This window comes from Cetorhinus maximus, chromosome 1, assembly GCF_964194155.1.
Source record: "Cetorhinus maximus chromosome 1, sCetMax3.hap1.1, whole genome shotgun sequence".
Taxonomy (NCBI): Eukaryota; Metazoa; Chordata; class Chondrichthyes; order Lamniformes; family Cetorhinidae; genus Cetorhinus; species Cetorhinus maximus.
Genome location: NC_135879.1, coordinates 197,439,542 through 197,457,414, shown reverse-complemented (window position 1 = coordinate 197,457,414; position 17,873 = coordinate 197,439,542).

The window sequence follows — 17,873 nt, the reverse complement described above, 5'->3', positions numbered from 1 at the left end:
CAGCGGTTCAAGGAGGCAGCTCATCACCGCCTCCTCAAGGGTAACTAGAGATAGACAATAAATGTTGGCCCAGCCAGCAAAGCCCACTTCCCCTGAATCAATAGGAAAAAATTGGCTTTGATCTTCACTATGTTTAACCGAAGGAAATTGTGACTCATCTAGGACTGGATGTTGGACAAACAGTCTGACAAAACAGCAGCAGTAGGAAGTGGACGAACGTAATTTCTAGGGTTATTCAGAGGTAAATGTGTGGAAGTCTGAAGAAAAGCCATTGCAAGACCATTGTAACAACTGGATAGGTAGCAGGAGAGGGCAGACTACACAGGTGCACAATGGAGAGTGGGTGTTGGAGAAAAATATGTGGTTAGCAATCAAAAGTCAGCAGAATTCCTGCTTTTAATTATTTTACAGTAACTGCTGTTAGTAAAGAAAATGCAGCTTGTATGACATTGGGCAGGGACAGGAACCTACCAGAGTTGAAGATCTAAATGTCACTTACTCTGGAGCTTTACATATAAAGAATAGCGACTTGAGTGAGGTACTGGAAGGTTAGCAGTGGCCATGGAAATATACCCCAGAAAGAGTCAGCAATCTCAGGAGAAAAAGAGATATTTTTTGAAAGTAATGCATTCTGCTTCAATTTAACAGCTTTATGTTCCTTCAAGCAGTTCACATCTCCCTCAAGCTAGCTCTCAGCTTTTTCAATGTACTCCATTCTAAGGCTTACAAATGAAGAATAGCCATTTGGGTGGTCTCCATGAAGCTTTAATCCCAGTGAAAAAGTCAATGCCTTCAGAAGAGGAGACAGTAAAAAAAAAAAGGACAGGAAAAACATCTGCCATTGATGTTGATTAAGTCATGTAATATAATGCATTATTGATTTAAAACCAAACATTTAAGTATTTTCTCCTCTCGCTTGCCAGCCTATGAATAATATAATAGTCACTGTTCTACAGTATGATTGACTGCTTGATATCCATTGTTTGACACAACACCTTAACGTAATTATCAAGAAACATTGTCTTTAATTACTACTGAATTTTCTGCAGGACAACACATCTAAACAAATTTTAATCAACTTCCATTTATTGCCAAATCAGTTGCCAGTACTGCGTGTTTCCAGACGTGAGGTAATATGCTGAGGTAACATTAGACTCATAATATGTATTTTGTTTAGACATTATGTTTCCCCTGGGTGCTATCAAATCCTGACATAAATAATTTAAACAATCGTGCATTTACAACTTTCACTTTCATTATTGCTTACTTTAACAGTTTAATAGTTGTACACACATTTATTCAATTAGGATGCATTAATTTGTGAGATAGATGTAGTATATTAAATTTTAGAGTGTTAAATGTGTTGGGTTTGGCACTTCAATTAATTAAAATACAATTATTGGACACAGTACTTAGAATAACTAAAATGTAGAAATTGATTCTATTCATTACAAGCTATTAAATGTTGAAACCCAAAAGAGAGAATAAGAAAATAAACATTGTTAATGTGACAGCTTTTCTAGTACCAATCCCATGGAAGTAGATTGATCAGTATCATAGGAACATATGAATAGGAGTATGCCATTCAGCCTCTTGAGTTTGTTCCATCATTTACTCACATCATGGTTTATCTGTACCTTATCTCTATTTATCCACAATTGGCCCCTTTCCCTTGATACCTTTACTATACTAGACAAAATTCATAGATTCTCCCCTTTCCATTATGTCTCCTCAAAAAATTCAACTAGATTAGCTGGACATGACAAATTCATGCTGATTCTTCTTTATCAGCTCATGCTTGTTCAAATACTCAGTCATTTTCCCTGATGACAGATTCTGGCCAAGTTTTCCTTTACAAAATGGCAATGAAAGCGTGATCAGTGCACTTCAGAACAGCTATCCAGCATGACAGTCAGTCAGGACTCCACAAGCTTCTTTTATGAAACATTAACCGGAAAACATGGAGCAAAGCAGACAGGGAAATTGACATAATGTTCTTCTATGCTATCCAGCGGTTGCACATCCTATCTGTCCAACTTCTCTAGTGGTCAGGTGGTAACCTAGGGGGTAACTCTTTTAAGTTCCCACCTTCACTGATAGTTTTTTTTAATATGTGTCTGCTGTGCCTTTTTGCCTGGTGGTTTGATATTTATTGACCTCCCCTCTCATCAAGTGCATCTTTACTTTTAAATGATTAAAAGTCAGTTTCTACTTCTATAGAACACAACTCATCAAATTCATCGAAACGTCAACTGTAACCCTCTCCACAGATGCTGTCAGACCCGCTCAGTTTTTCCAGGTATTTTTGTTTTTGTTCATCAAACTAACCAATTGACAATCCACAAAAGCAAAATACTGTGGATACTGGAAATCTGAAATAAAAACAAAAAGTGCTGGAAATACTCAGCAGGTCAAGCAGCATCTGTGGAGAAAGAAACAGAGGCCAGAATTTTTCCGTCGGTGAGTTGGGGGCGGGGCCCGCTCGCCAACGAGAAAATGACGCAGGATGACATCGGGAGGAACCCCTTAAGTATTCAGGAAGGCGGGCGGACAGTGAAATCATCTGTCCGCCCGCCAACCTGTCAATGGCCAATTGAGGCCATTGACAGGATAATTAAGCCAGTTAAAGGCCCTGCCCGTCCAACCTTAAGGCTGGCGGGCAGACCAGGAGCCCCAGCGGGCTTCTGAAAAAAACATGAAACCTCATCCACTGGCGGGATGAGGTTTCATGTCTGTTTTTAAAAACTTTAATAAACTTTATGTGATATTTATTAACATGTCCCATCTCGTGTGACATTGTCACATGAGGGGGACATGTTAATAATTTTCTTATTTTTCAAGTTTTTAAACTTTCAGCGCTCTCCCTGAGACAGCACTTAGTCTCAGGGAGCTGTGCGCTCTTCCGCGCACATGCGCAAAAGAGCGCACTTTGACAGTTGAGGAATCCCTCCTCCCCGCACAGGAAGCGCAAGCACTTCCCGTTGGGCAGCCCGCCCACTCAAAATGGTGGTGGGGTCCGCCCGCCCATCAAGGGCAAAATTCTGCCCAGAGTTATTCTTTCAGGTTGATGGCCTTTTATCAGGACTCAATTAACAATCTAGTTTCACAATAACTTGCTCAAGCTACATTCCCATTAATCTCAATTCTGAAAAGAGGTAATGCTTTTAATGCATGGCAGAATAATAGCCCTTGGTCTTTCTAGACCCACTGACAATCCATTATGGCCTCTTTGAAAAGCTAATTTCTTATGGTATATCTTCTTCTGCTGTATCTGATGACTAGTTGAGTTGAAAATGCAAATTCCTCAGAAAAATGGCCCATGGCATGAGCTAGCAACCTCTACTCTGTAAAACCAGTAAGCTTTTCTCGGTTACAATGGGCTGGACTTTACAGGGCACCATGGTCCGTGACCTCCTGCTAAATGTTGGGAGGGGAGGGAGCCTGTCCATGATCTTGACTTGCTTAGCAACAGCTTAACACTGGGAGCAGAATTAATTGATGCAAGTTGAGACTTCAACCCCGTTCTCAGGATGAAGTCCTGCCTCAGAAAGCTGCTGGCAGCTCTGTTGTCCTGGTAGGGCCACTGGGAGCAGTGGCCACTGCTGGGACTACAGGCAGTCGCCAATGCTGAGGAACCCAGGTAAGTACGGGGTTGGCAGTCTCGACGAGGGATGGGAGGGTGGTGAGGGACTGGGTTCGAGAGGCCAGGGAGAGGGATAAAGGGGAGATGACTTTGGGTGGGAGGGCATGCCTCCACTGGGCCAAGGGTGCCTGCAAAGGAGGGCCCCTGCCTTGCCTGATACCACCCTGCAGAGCTAAAGCTGCCAGACTTCCCACATGATGTGGGCCTCACCCCAATATGAGGAAAATAGCAGCAGGGGCACGATGAGGCCCTTAAGTGGCCTTTAATTGGCCACTTAAGGGCCTCAATAGGTCCAAAGGTGGGCAGGTCACCCAATGATCCACTGGTACCCCTAAAATTTCAGACATGGGGTCTGATAGATAGCAGGTGGGAAGTCCACCTGTTGGATCCTACGTGCTCCCTGCTTTTAAACCCGCCAGCGTGGGGTCATAAAATCCAATCCATTTGTTACAACCATTCATTTCCCTGGCATAGTGAAAGTTTTCAAGCTTTGCCAAGTCAATCCTTGATTTTCTTAAGTAAATGACAACCCAAACAGGCCATGGTAAAACCATACAGCAGTGTGTACCTAAGGGGCTTTCTTGAAGGGTGAGTTAAGATGAGACAAATGGTTTTCTTCATCTGTAAGTATCTTGTGAAGAAATAGCAAAAATCATTAAGTTGTTGGATATCTGGTAGAATGGCGAAGATGCTTAAGTAAACTATAAATCCTTAAGAAAGTACATGCCATGGCTGTCAGTTTTACTGATTCACAAAATCTATAGATTTTCCTTTGTGGACCTCAGTTTGCACCTATTAATTTTATCATGCTTCAGGTGCTTGGTAGCTGTCAGAAGAGCGGAGTGCTGTAATTTTCCAACCTGGAATATTTGCATGGTCCATGTATCCTGCGGCTGAGCCAAGCACTGAAAAACAGAGCAGAATCAGCTTTCCTTCCGGCTAATGGCATTGGTATCTCCTGGCTGCTGCAAGACCTACCACCAGGTTTTGTTCCTTCCCCTCTGCTGTGGTGCCCAACAGTTGGCAAAGGAGGATGGTTAAGCAGGAGACCAGGAATGTCCCCTCTAACACCATTACCATTGCAACTACTGCATCTACTCCAACTGCAGACCTGTGACGTAACTTTGGGAAGCTCCAGGAAATTACAAAACTATGCAGTGTTGGGGGACACCTCACAATACCCCTTTTTACCCCTTGCTGCATCTTTCTGTATTGCAGAGGCTAGAATCATAGACACTATTCCAAGTGTGTTCACATCACTGATTTACAAAGTGCTATTTCAGTTCAATATTGACTTTTTGCAGAAATCTCAACAATTGATTTAACTTTACTCACTGCTGCCCATCATTGTTACAATAGCTTCAATTTATTATCATTCAAACTTGTCATTCTTTTGTTTTCATTCACATTTGGGCAGAGCTTTAAATGGCAAGGGTAAGGGGGAGGAGTGGTCGGGTAGGTTCCAGTGCGAGGGTGTTGGCAGGGGTGGTGGTGGTGGTGAGGTTATGTCTACAAAAAGTGTAGGCATGTCGGAACCCCAAAATGATCTCATTCACTTCCTCTTTGCATTTGGAGGCACACAGGAAACAGCTGTGGAGATTTCGGATGTGTCACTATAAAATGTAAAGACGCAATTAATTCTGAATTTAACCCAGAATTCTGGCTTTAACAGCCAGCACAGGCGTTTCCTGAGCTGTGAGGAACTCGCACAGTGGGGATTGATGGCTCTGTGAAATTGACAGGTTGGGAAGCCTTTAGGACTGAAACTTCACAGCCACTTCCCTGCCAAGGTGAAAGGCTTTTGATCACAGGACTTGTTCTGAGAGTGTACTTTCATTGATTTACTGCTAATTCCAAATATATGGAACTCATTTATGCTTCTTTGGATTTTACTCATTTAGATCTGCTGTCAGCCTTCACTGTAGCATGGAAACAGTTTATGCAGCTCTGCCCTTACCCCCCATAATGTGGAACAAGAGGTGCAGCAGCAGCGACACCAGCAGCACCAGAAGAAACGGAAGCCACTAGCAGCAGCAGCCGCCTTCTCCTCAGGCGCATGCGATCCCACAGACAGAGGGGATGGACACAGAGTTCCAGCTTGAATGAGATGATACCTGTAACAGAGGGTCTACAGACAGAGGGTCAGCTTCCCCAGCATGTCTGAGCTACAGTGCATCAGGAGGCTCAGGTTGTCACAGAAGGTCATTGCTGACATCTGCAACTTCCTGGACGAAGATTTCCTTCCAGTCAGGTGGGTATGCACTGTGGTCATCAAGGTGATCACAGCCCTGAATTTTTTTGCCTGTAGCTCTGGCTCCTTTCAGGTCTGGTTGTGTCAGCTACAGGAATTCAAAATCTGCTGCCCACAAATGCATCCCTCAGGTGACTGATGCGGTGTTTGCCAGGGATGCCAATTATGGTCCATTTTGACACGGATGCGACCACTCAGAACCAGAGACCTTTTGCATTTGCTCAAGTGGCTGAAAAATGTTCCACTTTATCAGTATTCAGTTAGTATGTGGCCAAGGGAAGATCTCTTGCATGTTTTTGAAAGCCAAGCCATTGGGTTGCTGAAGATGCAACTGAAGTGCCTGGACAGATCTGGGGACACCACTGTTCCCACCAACCAACAACCCACAACGCACACCCCCACCAAGACAAATCATTCCCACAATTAAAAATCCCTCCATCTCATTCGCACCCTTTGCTTGTCTTCCATTCTGGTCATACTATTCTCCTCAAGGTTAATGTCCAGTTGGAAAGTGGGAGACAACAACAGAGATGACTGGACAATGGACATTTGAAATAAAGTGCATGATTCATTTACATTTACTAATACATTAAGACAGTGGCATTATTATGATCACACAAGTGAATCCCTTATGCAAATAAAAAGTATTTGTTTTCTTTTATCATTTCTCCTACATAGTTCTACTCCTCTCGATTCAGCAGAGTTCGAGAGAGGTTTGTTCATTCCCCTGCTCTAACAGCTGAATTCCCACAGTGGAAAGGTCACGAGGCTCCTGGCACCTGTGCAGGGGCACACTTTCTAATTGAGGCAGGAGGCAGCAGCATGTGGGCCCTGTCTGACTGAAGAAGTGGGGAGTGCAATGGATGAGAAGTGAGAGCAACTTGAGCACTTGACCACTTTCTTGTGCCCTTTCTCCATTTTCCCTATCATGATGTACCCACACTTCCCTGCTAGCCAGAGCTGGAGAGAACTTTGCTGCACTTCAGTGCGGCGCTGAATGGCCAAGGCAAAGTTTCCTCCCATCCTATCCAAAATGGCTGACTTAATATGCAGGCCATTGTGAGGGCAAGCATGCAATCAATTGTTCACCACAACTGATGCCCCGTGCAGGTGGCCACTCTTTCTATGGAGGTGGACATCAGGGCAAAGGCCTGAAATATCAAGGCACTCATAGTAGAGATGGACTCTATAGTAATCTGATTATGTAATATACCTTTAAGACAAGTGTTGTAATGTAAGATCACATGATCTTAATACTCAATAGCAGAGTAACGCAGGCTACCTCTGTGAGAAAGTCTTGAGTTAGACACTGAAGAGTGAAGACAGAGTTTTGAGTTATGAGCACACAAGTGTAGCTGCTGAGTTTAGTTTGTAAATAAACAGCATGGGCAGAATTTTGCCCTTGATGGGCAGGCAGGCCCCACCGGCTCAGCGGCAGGCGGGCAGCCGATTGCCGCCGCTGAAACGGGGCCCCGCCGCCATTTTAAGTGGGTGGGCCACCCGAAAGGAAGCGCTATGCGCTTCCTGTGCGGGTGGGGGGGATTCCCCAACTGCGAAAGTGCGCTCTTTCGTGCATGCAAAGTGCTGCCTCAGGGAGATCGTTGAAACTCTGTGAAATGCTAAAAAAAAGAAAAATTAAAAAATCATTAACATGTCCCCCTCATGTGAAAATGTCACACGAAATGGGACATGTTAATGAAGAACACAAACACTTTATTAAAAGTTTTTAAACCCGATATGAAACCTCATCCCGCCAGTGGATGAGGTTTGTAAAATAAATCACTTACCCGCCTGCCCATTGGGTCTGTGCCAACCCAAGGTTCGTATGGGCCCCTCAAAATCCTGGTCGATTGGAAAGTTAAGGGCCTTAACAAGGCCTTTAATTAATGGCAGGCGCGCGTCCCGCTGTATAGCGCGCCCGCAGACCTAAATATCACGATGCCGCGCGCTGACGTTGGGACACTCGCGCGACGTTAGCGCGCGACATTTTAAGCGCTGACGTGCGGGCTCCGCCACCCGCATGCCAGCCAGAAGATTCTGTCCCATGTGTTTATTGTAACAACGATCTCCTGATGTTCTCTGTCTCTGTACTAGCTCAGTCACCCTGAGCAAAGCGTGCAACCTGGATCCTTTAGCCCCAACAAAACAAAGGGCACTGGATCCAACAAACTGGCGACAAGGGTAAAAACACAAAAGTCCACGGAAGTGAGGTAAAAAGTGAGGAAGAGTGAAGGAAATCAGAAGAACCGAAATAGGGCTGTACCTCATAAGCTCACCGTAAGTAAAAGAAAATGTCCTTCTTGATCGTCGAAGTAGTCCCCCCAGAGCATGGAAGATTGGAGCCTTTTGACCCAACCTTGGATGACTGGTCTCACTATGTTGAAAGCCTCGTGTTCTTCTTCCAGATGAACGGCATTATGGGGGAGGAGAAGAGGCACACAATTCTTCTGTCCATGTATGGGAGTAAGACATATGGACTAATTCGGACTAATCCTGGGGAAATTGAATTCCCCAGACTCAAAAAGTTTTGATGACTTAGTGAACCTCATAAAGAATCATTACCAGCCCAAGCCCGTTGGTGACGATGCAACAGTTTAAACTTAACTCAAGAATTAGCACTGCAGAGGAGACAGTTGCTTGTTATATGGCAAGTCTGAAGCAATTAACTGAATATTGTGCATTTGGTACATCTATCAATCATATGCTTAGAGATCGTTTGGTGTGCGGCATAAACGAAAATGTGATCCAGAAGAGATTACTGGCTGAAACAAATTTAGATTTTCAGAAGGTATTAGAAATCGCCCTGGCAATGGGAGGTGTGGTGTGAGACTCAGAAGCTATTTGAGGAGCTCAAAATGGCACCGCCCTCCATGTTGGGTGGGGAGCCTCAACCAAAAAGAGTGCGAAAGTGCAGAGCTTTACTCAGAGGTGGGAAGCAGCCACCACTAGCAGACAAACTAAAAGGGATAACATAGCAGCAAAAACATAGTATAATAGTAACAGAAATGGAAGCAGACAGCCCTCTAATGAAACACAGTTAAAAAAGATCGAATGTTTCTTCCGCCATCGACATGACACCTCATGAGACATTGTACAGATAGAATCAGGCAGACTTTCAGACAAAGGCAAAAACCCAATGGGCAGAATTTTCCTTTTGGCGTGCAGGAGGCGGGTCCCGCACGTCCACATGTAAAATGACACACGGTGACATCGGGCAAGCGTCCTGACATCACCACGCGTCATCACAATATTTCGTTGGGCGGGCGCACGATGATATCTGCTGCGGCCTGCCATTAATTAACCGGCCACTTAAGGCCCTTGACTCACCAATCAACGTTGATTTTTCGGCACCAGTGCAAACTTCGGGTCGGCGCACAGGCGCAATGGGCAGGCGGGTAGGACACATTTGTATAAACCTCATCCACGGGCAGGATAAGAGGGCTCACTGGGGTCGCGAGTGTGTTCTCTCAAGTACTGATTTTTCAAAGTTATTGTAACTTGCCTGTGTGATCTGCAATACTTCAAAATGCATACCAGCTGCATAGTCCGGACTCTTAACCTTCAGGTCAGCACTCAAAAGTGATGAATCTTTTTTGGGCCTGCAGGTTTCAGGAAGCCTTCCCTTAGCCTGGGAATGGGAGCTGAACTGTACACTAGAGACTGCTCCTCTGATGAGGAAGGGAGGGCTAGAAGGGGGAGGAGGCCAGGAGTGCACATTCAGCCTCTAGGGGATCCAGGAGTGGACATTCAGCCTCCAGGGGAGCCACCTTTGGGAGGACAGGCGTGGGCACAAGGGGCACAGGGCCAAGAGGTGGACCAAGGCGGAAGAGGCCTCAGAAGATGCCACAATCCTGCTGCCAGGGTATACAGGCTGCGAAGCAGCTATCTCAATATGACTGAGGCGCAGTGCCGAAGGAGGCTCCGACTCTCAAGGAAGACAGTCAACTATATCTGTCAGATGATTGGGCCTGAGATCTCCACTAACTGTCTGGGTGGACACCCCAGGCCAGTGGCTCTAAAGGTCACAGCTGCCCTCAACTTCTATGCCTCTGGCTCCTTCCAGGGCTCGGTGGGTGATCTTTGCAGTGTCTCCCAATCAGCTGTCCACACATGTGTCAAGCAGGTTACAGACGCTCTGTTTAGATGGGCATTAATCTTCATCCACTTCCGTGGGACTTGGCAAGTCAGACAGAGTGAGCCAGAGGCTTCGCGGCCATTGCTGGCTTCCCCCGTGTCCAGGGTGCAATCGACTGTACACATGTGGCCATTAAGGCGCCAGCAGGTGAGCCCGGTGCCTTCGTCAACAGGAAGGGCTTCCACTCCATGAACGTGCAGATAGTGTGTGATCACAGGATGCAGATTCTGCAAGTCTATGCAAGGTACCCAGGCAGCTCCCACGACACCTACATCCTCAGACACTCCCGGGTGCCAGGGCTTTTCAGTGCTCCAGCCCGGCTGGATGGATGGCTGCTGGGTGACAAGGGCTAACCCCTCAGAAGGTGGCTCATGACGCCTCTCTGCCATCCAAGAATAGAAGTTGAGCAGCGGTACAATAGGAGCCACACCTCCACAAGGGCCGTGGTGGAGAGAGCCATTGGTCTTCCCAAAATGCGCTTCTGATGCCTGGACCGCTCGGGGGCGCACTCCAGTACCCCCCAATCGTGTCTCTGTGATGGTGGTTGCCATGCTGCGTTCTCCACAATCTTGCACTGGAAAGGGGGACACAGTGGATGACGAAGATGTAGACGCAGTGGCTCCGGCTGCACACGATGAGTCCAGCAGTGAGTCCGAGGATGAGCACGCACAGGGAATTGCTGAGGGGGCAGACACTGACCCGTGCATACTGCCGGGAGGCAGGGACACCCAGGAGGCTTTAATCCAATGATCCTTCAGCTAGCAGACCACAGATGGACCACCAGGGGCTGTAGGCTTGATACTTGACACCTAAGTGCCAAATCTGCCAGGTTAGGAACAGTAACTAAGGGCCTTGATAATAAAGATGTATTTCCCACAAAGCACTCATAACATTTTTGGGAACCATGCACGTGCAGAAGAAAAGAGGCACCATCAGCCATGGTCACATGTCTGAATTTAATATCACAAGCAAAGATACTTAAGCCAAAAAAATGACAATGGTCTTCCAATTCAAAGCAAATCATAAAGACCTCGTCTCAGGCCAACACAAAAGCACCAGCGATAAACCTGTGGCGTGCCTAACGTGCCTTATGTTTACGTTTCCAGGTGCTACATCTTGGTGCTGCCCCATCGCTCATAGTGACATCTGAGACAGCCTGCTGACTCTGCTGTCCTGTTGGTCTTGATGACCTTGGCGGTCGTCCTCTGGCCCGTGGAGCTGTGCTGGCCCCGCCTGGGAGGGATCTGCCAGTTCCACAGCTGGCATCTCCCCAGTCGTCGCAGACTCATCGGATGCTATGGTCACTGGGAGAGGGGCGCAAGAGCTGCCGCCCTCATCCAGAGTGCCCTGAGAGGTGCCCGCGGAGACAACGGGCAGCTGCTGCGCCGACGTGAGGTCGCTTCGGACCTCCCTGCTCACCATGGATGGATGGGCACCGAGCTGGGAAACTCCACGAGAGTCACCACTCTCTCAATGGAGGATGCATGGCGCTCGGACATGTGGCTCATTGCTTCGGCGATTGCGTAGACTCCTCCACCACGGAGACTAAGCCAAGCATAGCCTTATGTATCTCCACCAGATGCTCCCGCACACCTGGCCGCATTTCCTGCATTTGCTGTATCGCGGACAACTCCAGAGGCACATCATCAGGCACTGACCGAACATGTGCCTGGTCCCCTGCAGTCCTCCGTCTGCTGGCACCATGAGCACTCTTTGTCCCTGCCAGCTCCTCCAGCGACTGTGAAGTGCCCTCACTGCTGTGCCCCAGGACACTAGCCAATGATCTAACTCCTGCCGAGGTGCTAGTATCTGCGCTGGTGCCTGCCTGGCAGAGATGGTGTGATGATGGTGAGCCCGAGACTTCAGGGCCCTCAGGTATGGGGAAGAGAATTGCGAGAGGAGTAGGGAGTTGAAGAGAAGTGCAAGAGGAGCTGGGAGTTGAAAAGGAGTGCGAGAGGAGTTGGAGGTGAAGAGAAGCTTGGAGAGCAGAGGTGACTGAGGGAGTTCAGTGAGGAGGGAATGAGGTGATCCCTTGAGTACCGTGAGTACAGCCTGGTAAACATTTGCTACTTTTATTGTTTATAGTTTTTAAGGTCTTATTTTGTAGTTCTTCGTTTTAAAGGGCTATATTCTGTAACAACGAGGAGCAGGGAAGAAGGGCCTGAGAGTAACTGATATTATTTGATATTAAGTATCTTCCAAAAGGTTTAATTTAATTTATGGGGGTAAGTGATGGCTGGAGAGCTCAAAGTCATGGTGTGTCCCTCCTGCTCTATGTGGGAAACTGGGAACATTTCCAGTGCCCGGGGCCGGCATGTTTGCGGGAAGTGTCTCCAGCTGCAGCTCCTGGAAGCCTGGGTTTCGGAGCTGGAGCAGCGGCTGGGGACACAGTGGAGTATCCAAAAGGCGGAGAGTATCGTGGATAGCACGTATAGAGAGGTGGTCACACCGCAGGCTAAGAGTCCATGGGCAGGAAGGGAATGGGTGACCACCAGGTAGAGCAGGGGAATAAGCAGGCAGTGCAGGAATCTCCTGTGCCTATTTCCTTGCAAACCAGACATACCGCTTTGGATACAGTTGGGGGGAATAGCCTCTCAGGGGAAAGCAGCAACAGCCAAATTCGCTGCACCGCAGTTGGCTCTGCTGCACAGGGGAGGAGTAAAAAGTGTGGGAATGCAATAATTATAGGGGATTCAATTGTAAGGGGAGTAGATAGACGTTTCTGTGGCCGCAAACGAGACTCCAGGATGGTATGTTGCCTCCCTGGTGCTAGGGTCAAGGATGTCTCAGAGTGGCTAGAGGACATTCTGAAGGGGGAGGGTGAACAGCCAGTGGTCGTGGTACACATTGGCACAAACGACATAGGTAAAAAAAGGGATGAGGTCCTAAAAGCAAAATATATGGAGTTAGGAAGTAAGTTGAAAAGTAGGACCTCAAAGGTAGTGATCTCAGGATTACTTCCAGTGCCACGTGCTAGTCAGAGTAGAAATAGCAGGATATATTGGATGAATACATGGCTGAAGAGATGGTGTGAGGGGGAGGGTGTCAGATTCCTGGGACATTGGGACTGGTTCTGGGGGAGGTGGGACCAGTACAAACTGGAGGGTTAAACCTGGGCAGGACTGAAGTCCCAGGGGAACATTTGCTAGAGTGCCTGGGGAGGGTTTAAACTACAATGGCAGGGGGTTGGGAACCTATGCAAGGAGTCAGAGGAAGGGGAATCATGGGCAAGAACAAAAGACAGAAAGGGAAAAAGAAAAGTGATAGGCAGAGAAATCAAGGGCAAGAATCAAACAGGGCCTCAGTGAAAAATAGTGGGAACGGGACAAGTAATGTTAAAAAGACAAGCCTTAAGGCTTGTGCCTTAACGTGAGACACATGGCTGCAGGGTGACCAGGGATGGGAACTGAAAATCCAGGGGTATTCAGTATTTAGGAAGGACAGACAAAAAGGAAAAGGCGGTGGAGTTGGATTGCTGGTTAAAGTAGAAATTAACGCAATAGTGAGGAAAGATATTAGCTCCGATGATGTGGAACATGTATGGGTAGAGCTGAGAAACACTAAGGGGCAAAAAACGTTAGTGGGTGTTGTATATAGGCCCCCAAACTGTGGTGGTGATGTTGGGAATGGCATTAAACAGGAAATTAGAGACGCATGCAATAAAGGAACATCTGTAATTATGGATGACTTTATAGATTGGGCCAATCAAATTAGTAACAATACCGTAGAGGAAGAATTCCTGGAGTGTATACAGGATGTTTTTCTGGACCAACGCTTTGAGGAACCAACTAGAGAACAGGCCATCCTAGACTGGGTATTGTGTAATGAGAAAGGAATAATTGGCAATCTAGTTGTGCGAGGCCCCTTGGGGATGAGCAACCATAATAGGATAGAATTCTTCATCAAGATGGAGAGTGATGTAGTTGATTCTGAGACTAGGGTCCTGAATCTTAATAAAGGAAACTACGATGGTATGAGGCACGAGTTATGGTGGATTGGGAAACTTTACTTAAAGGGAAGACGGTGGATAGGCAATGGCAAACATTCAAAGAGCGCATGGGTGAACTGCAACAATCATTTATTCCTGTCTGGTGCAAAAGTAAAACAGGAAAGGTGACCAAACCATGGCTTACAAGGGAAATTAGAGATAGTGTTAGATCCAAGGAAGAGGCATGCAAATTGGCCAGAAAAGCAACAGGCCTAAGGATTGGGAGCAGTTTAGAATTCAGCAAAGGAAGACCAAAGGATTGATTAAGAAGGGGAAAATAGAATATGAGAGTAAGCTTGCAGGGAACATAAAAATTGACTGTAAAAGTTTCTATAGGTATGTGAAGAGAAAAAGATTGGTGAAGACAAATGTAGGTCCCTTACAGTCAGAAGCAGGGGAACTTGTAATGGGGAACAAAGAAATGGCTGACCAACTAAATACATATTTTGGTTCTGTCTTCACAAAGGAGGACACAAATAACATACCAGAAATGTTGGGGAACACAGGGTTTAGTGAGAGGGAGGATCTGAAAGAAATCAGTATTAGTAGGGAAATGGTGTTGGGGAAATTGATGGGATTGAAGGCCAATAAATCCCCAGGGCCTGATAATCTACATCCCAGAGTACTTAAGGAAGTGGCCCTAGAAATAGTGGATGCATTGGTGGTCATTTTCCAAGGTTCTATAGACTCTGGAACAGTTCCTACAGATTGGAGTGTAACCCTACTATTTAAAAAGGGAGGTAGAGAGAAAACAGGGAATTATAGACCAGTCAGCCTGACATCGGTAGTGGGGAAAATTCTAGAGTACATTCTAAAAGATTTAATATCTGAGCATGTAGAAAACAGTGGCAGAATCAGACAGAGTCAGCATGGATTTATGAAAGGGAAATCATGCTTGACAAATCTACTGGAATTTAGGATTGAGATGAGGAGAAATTTCTTCACCCAGAGAGTGGTGAGCCTGTGGAATTCATTACCACAGAAAGTAGTTGAGGCCAAAACATTGTATGTTTTCAAGAAGGAGTTAGATATAGCTCTTGGGGCGAAACGGATCAAAGAATATGGGGAGAAAGCGGGAACAGGCTATTGAGTTGGATGATCGGCCATGAATGGTGGAGCAGGCTCGAAGGGCTGAATGGCCTACTCCTGCTCCTAGCTTCTATGTTTCTATGAGAGGGGGCCTCTGCTGCTTCTCCTCCTGGCCCTGCTCCACTGATGCTGAAAGGAAGAACAAGGACATTGGATCAGTTAACGTGGAGACAATGACAAAGTGCAACCCTGTTCCCCGGATCATTATGCGCTTATCCCTCCATAAGCAATGGTCAAGTCATGTTGCAAATTTGAATCACTTAACATTCAGCACTGCTATGGCCGTTGGGAGAACAATGCTGACCTCACTGCTGGCCATACATACCTGGTTGTGGCACCCCAGCCTCACCGAAACCAGTGGACTTGGGCACATGATGCCTCTCCAAATCCAGGGCCTTCTGCTCAAACAGGCTGAGAATGGCTAACTGCTCCTAGCTGCCGCCAGTCCTCACATGCTCTGCTGCATTATGAGCATCCTTGTCCTGGAAATGAGAGACGAGCATCGATTAGTGCAAATTGCACATGGACACTCTTCGCGCACGGCCCACCCCAATCAGAGTGGGACATATCAGGGCTCCAGTGCCTCCTCACCCTGCTGCTGCCGAGCACTCACACAAAGATGCTAGGCCTGTTTCCCAGCCCCCACCCACCCCTTGGCCACATGCTGCCTTCATCACATTAGGCACCACACGGTGTATCCTTCCATAGCAAGGAGGTGAAAGCACGTGGAGCGCAGAGGGCAGCAGATGGTTCGTTGTCATGCCACCTTGAAGGTCCCCTCCCAGCATGTCATTGCCCTGACTTGGACATGTCCTGCAGTTCAAACACAGCGCCTAGGTGCAGCTCCTCCAGGTTGCCCCCAAAACAGTCATGTGGGTCTCAGTGTACCACATGCTGTGGGTACAGAACCCATCTCCTCACCACCCTCTCAGGGTGACCTTGGCATAGGCAATATCTGCTGGCCCAATCAGTAAAGGACACATATCGTCAATGATTCAATGCATTCACTACACTAAGACTTGGTCGGGGGTGGGGGGCGGGGGGCAGCAGTGGGAGCAAGCCGACTTGGTGGGTTAAGTGACCAATGCCAACATTGTCCTCACCCTTCCAGAGCAGAACAAGTCATTGAAGCGCTTGCAACACTGGATCCAGGTGCATCGCACCACATCGCGGGAGCTCACCACCTCTGCCACCTCCTCCCAGGCACGTTTCATAATGTGGCAGGGGGGGGGCTCCTTCTCCCATCCTGGGGAACCAGCACTTCCCGCTGTGGTGCCACCCCCTTGAGGAGGGCAGCAAGGCAGTCATCGGAAAAATGAGGGACACACTGGCCCCCCCACCTTACTGTCTGGCCTGGCTTGCCCCAATGGCCTACCTCCGGCCTGGCCTGCCCTGATGGCGTACCCTCCAGTCTGGCCTAGCCCGATGGCCTACCTTCCAGACTTGCGTCACCTCCATTGCCCCTCTGCAGAGCCCTTCACCCAGCCATTGCAAGCAGCCTTTCTAAGGCTGCCAGGCCTTCCTTTATACAGGCCGTCGGGTCACCATTGCACCCGCTCTCGCTATGCACGGGAGTCATGAAGTATGCTGGGCGGGCCTTAATTGGTCTGCCCGTGAAAAATGGCGGCACGGACCCAATCGCGGGCGGAGATTGGGTCCGCGCCCGCCCACGCCTGCTCCCACTCCACCTCCCCACCAGCCAGAAATTTCAGCCCAATGAGATTAACAGCCTGAAGTAATAGATGCTGATATCTATCCACTATATAATTTAAAGGTAGGAAGAACGGAGCCTATCTCTGTAACCATGATAATGATGAGAAGCTTATCAAAATGGAGGTGGATACTGATGCAGCCATTACGGTGATTGGTGAACATAATAATGGAGAATGTAAGCTGAGTTTAGAAGAAACTGATGAAAAATTAAAAACTTACATAGGAGAAAAACATACAAGTCAAGGGCGTATGTAAAGTCACTGTACACTATGGAGGGATGAAGTAATCTAATATGTAATATACTTTTAAGACAAGTGTTGTAATGTAAGATTACATGATCTTAATACCCAATGGCAGAGTAGCACAGGCTACCTCTGTGAGAGAGTCTTGTGTTAGACACTGAAGAGTGAAGACAGAGTCCTGAGTTGTGAGCACACATGTGTAACTGCTGAGTTTAGTTTGTAAATAAACAGAATGTGTTTATTCTAACAATGATTCTTGGTGTTTTCTGTCTCTGCACCAGCTCGGGCACCCTGAAATAAGCATGAAACCCGGGTCCTTTGGCCCCAACAAACCAAAGGGCACCGGATTCAAAAAACCCATAGGCCTGAATTTTCAGCTCGGCCGGCAGGCGTGATCGGCGGGCCTGGGAGTGGTCGGGAAATGAGCTGACCGTGATTTCACACTGGCTGGCCAATTAACAGCCAGCTAGCGTGAAGCTTATGCTGAAGAGCTCAGCACTGCCGGGGCGGGGGTGGGAGGAGGGTGGGCGATGACGTCAATGCGGGCGTGGGTGAGAGCTGACTGAAAGCTCCCTGAAGGCAGAGAGCTGCCTCTGGGAGCTGCGGACCCCAATATGTTATAATAAAGTTTTAAAAAGCAGAAAAAAATGTCCAAGCATCAGAATCAGGCACCTGAAAATATAGATGATAAAAATGCTGTCCACAGATTTTTACTTCTCTTTTGTTTCGTAACAGAAACCACTTCCCACCCTTTGATGAGGTTTGATAAGAAAATGTAATGGCCGCCTGGCCGATTCGCCCGTCCGCCAACC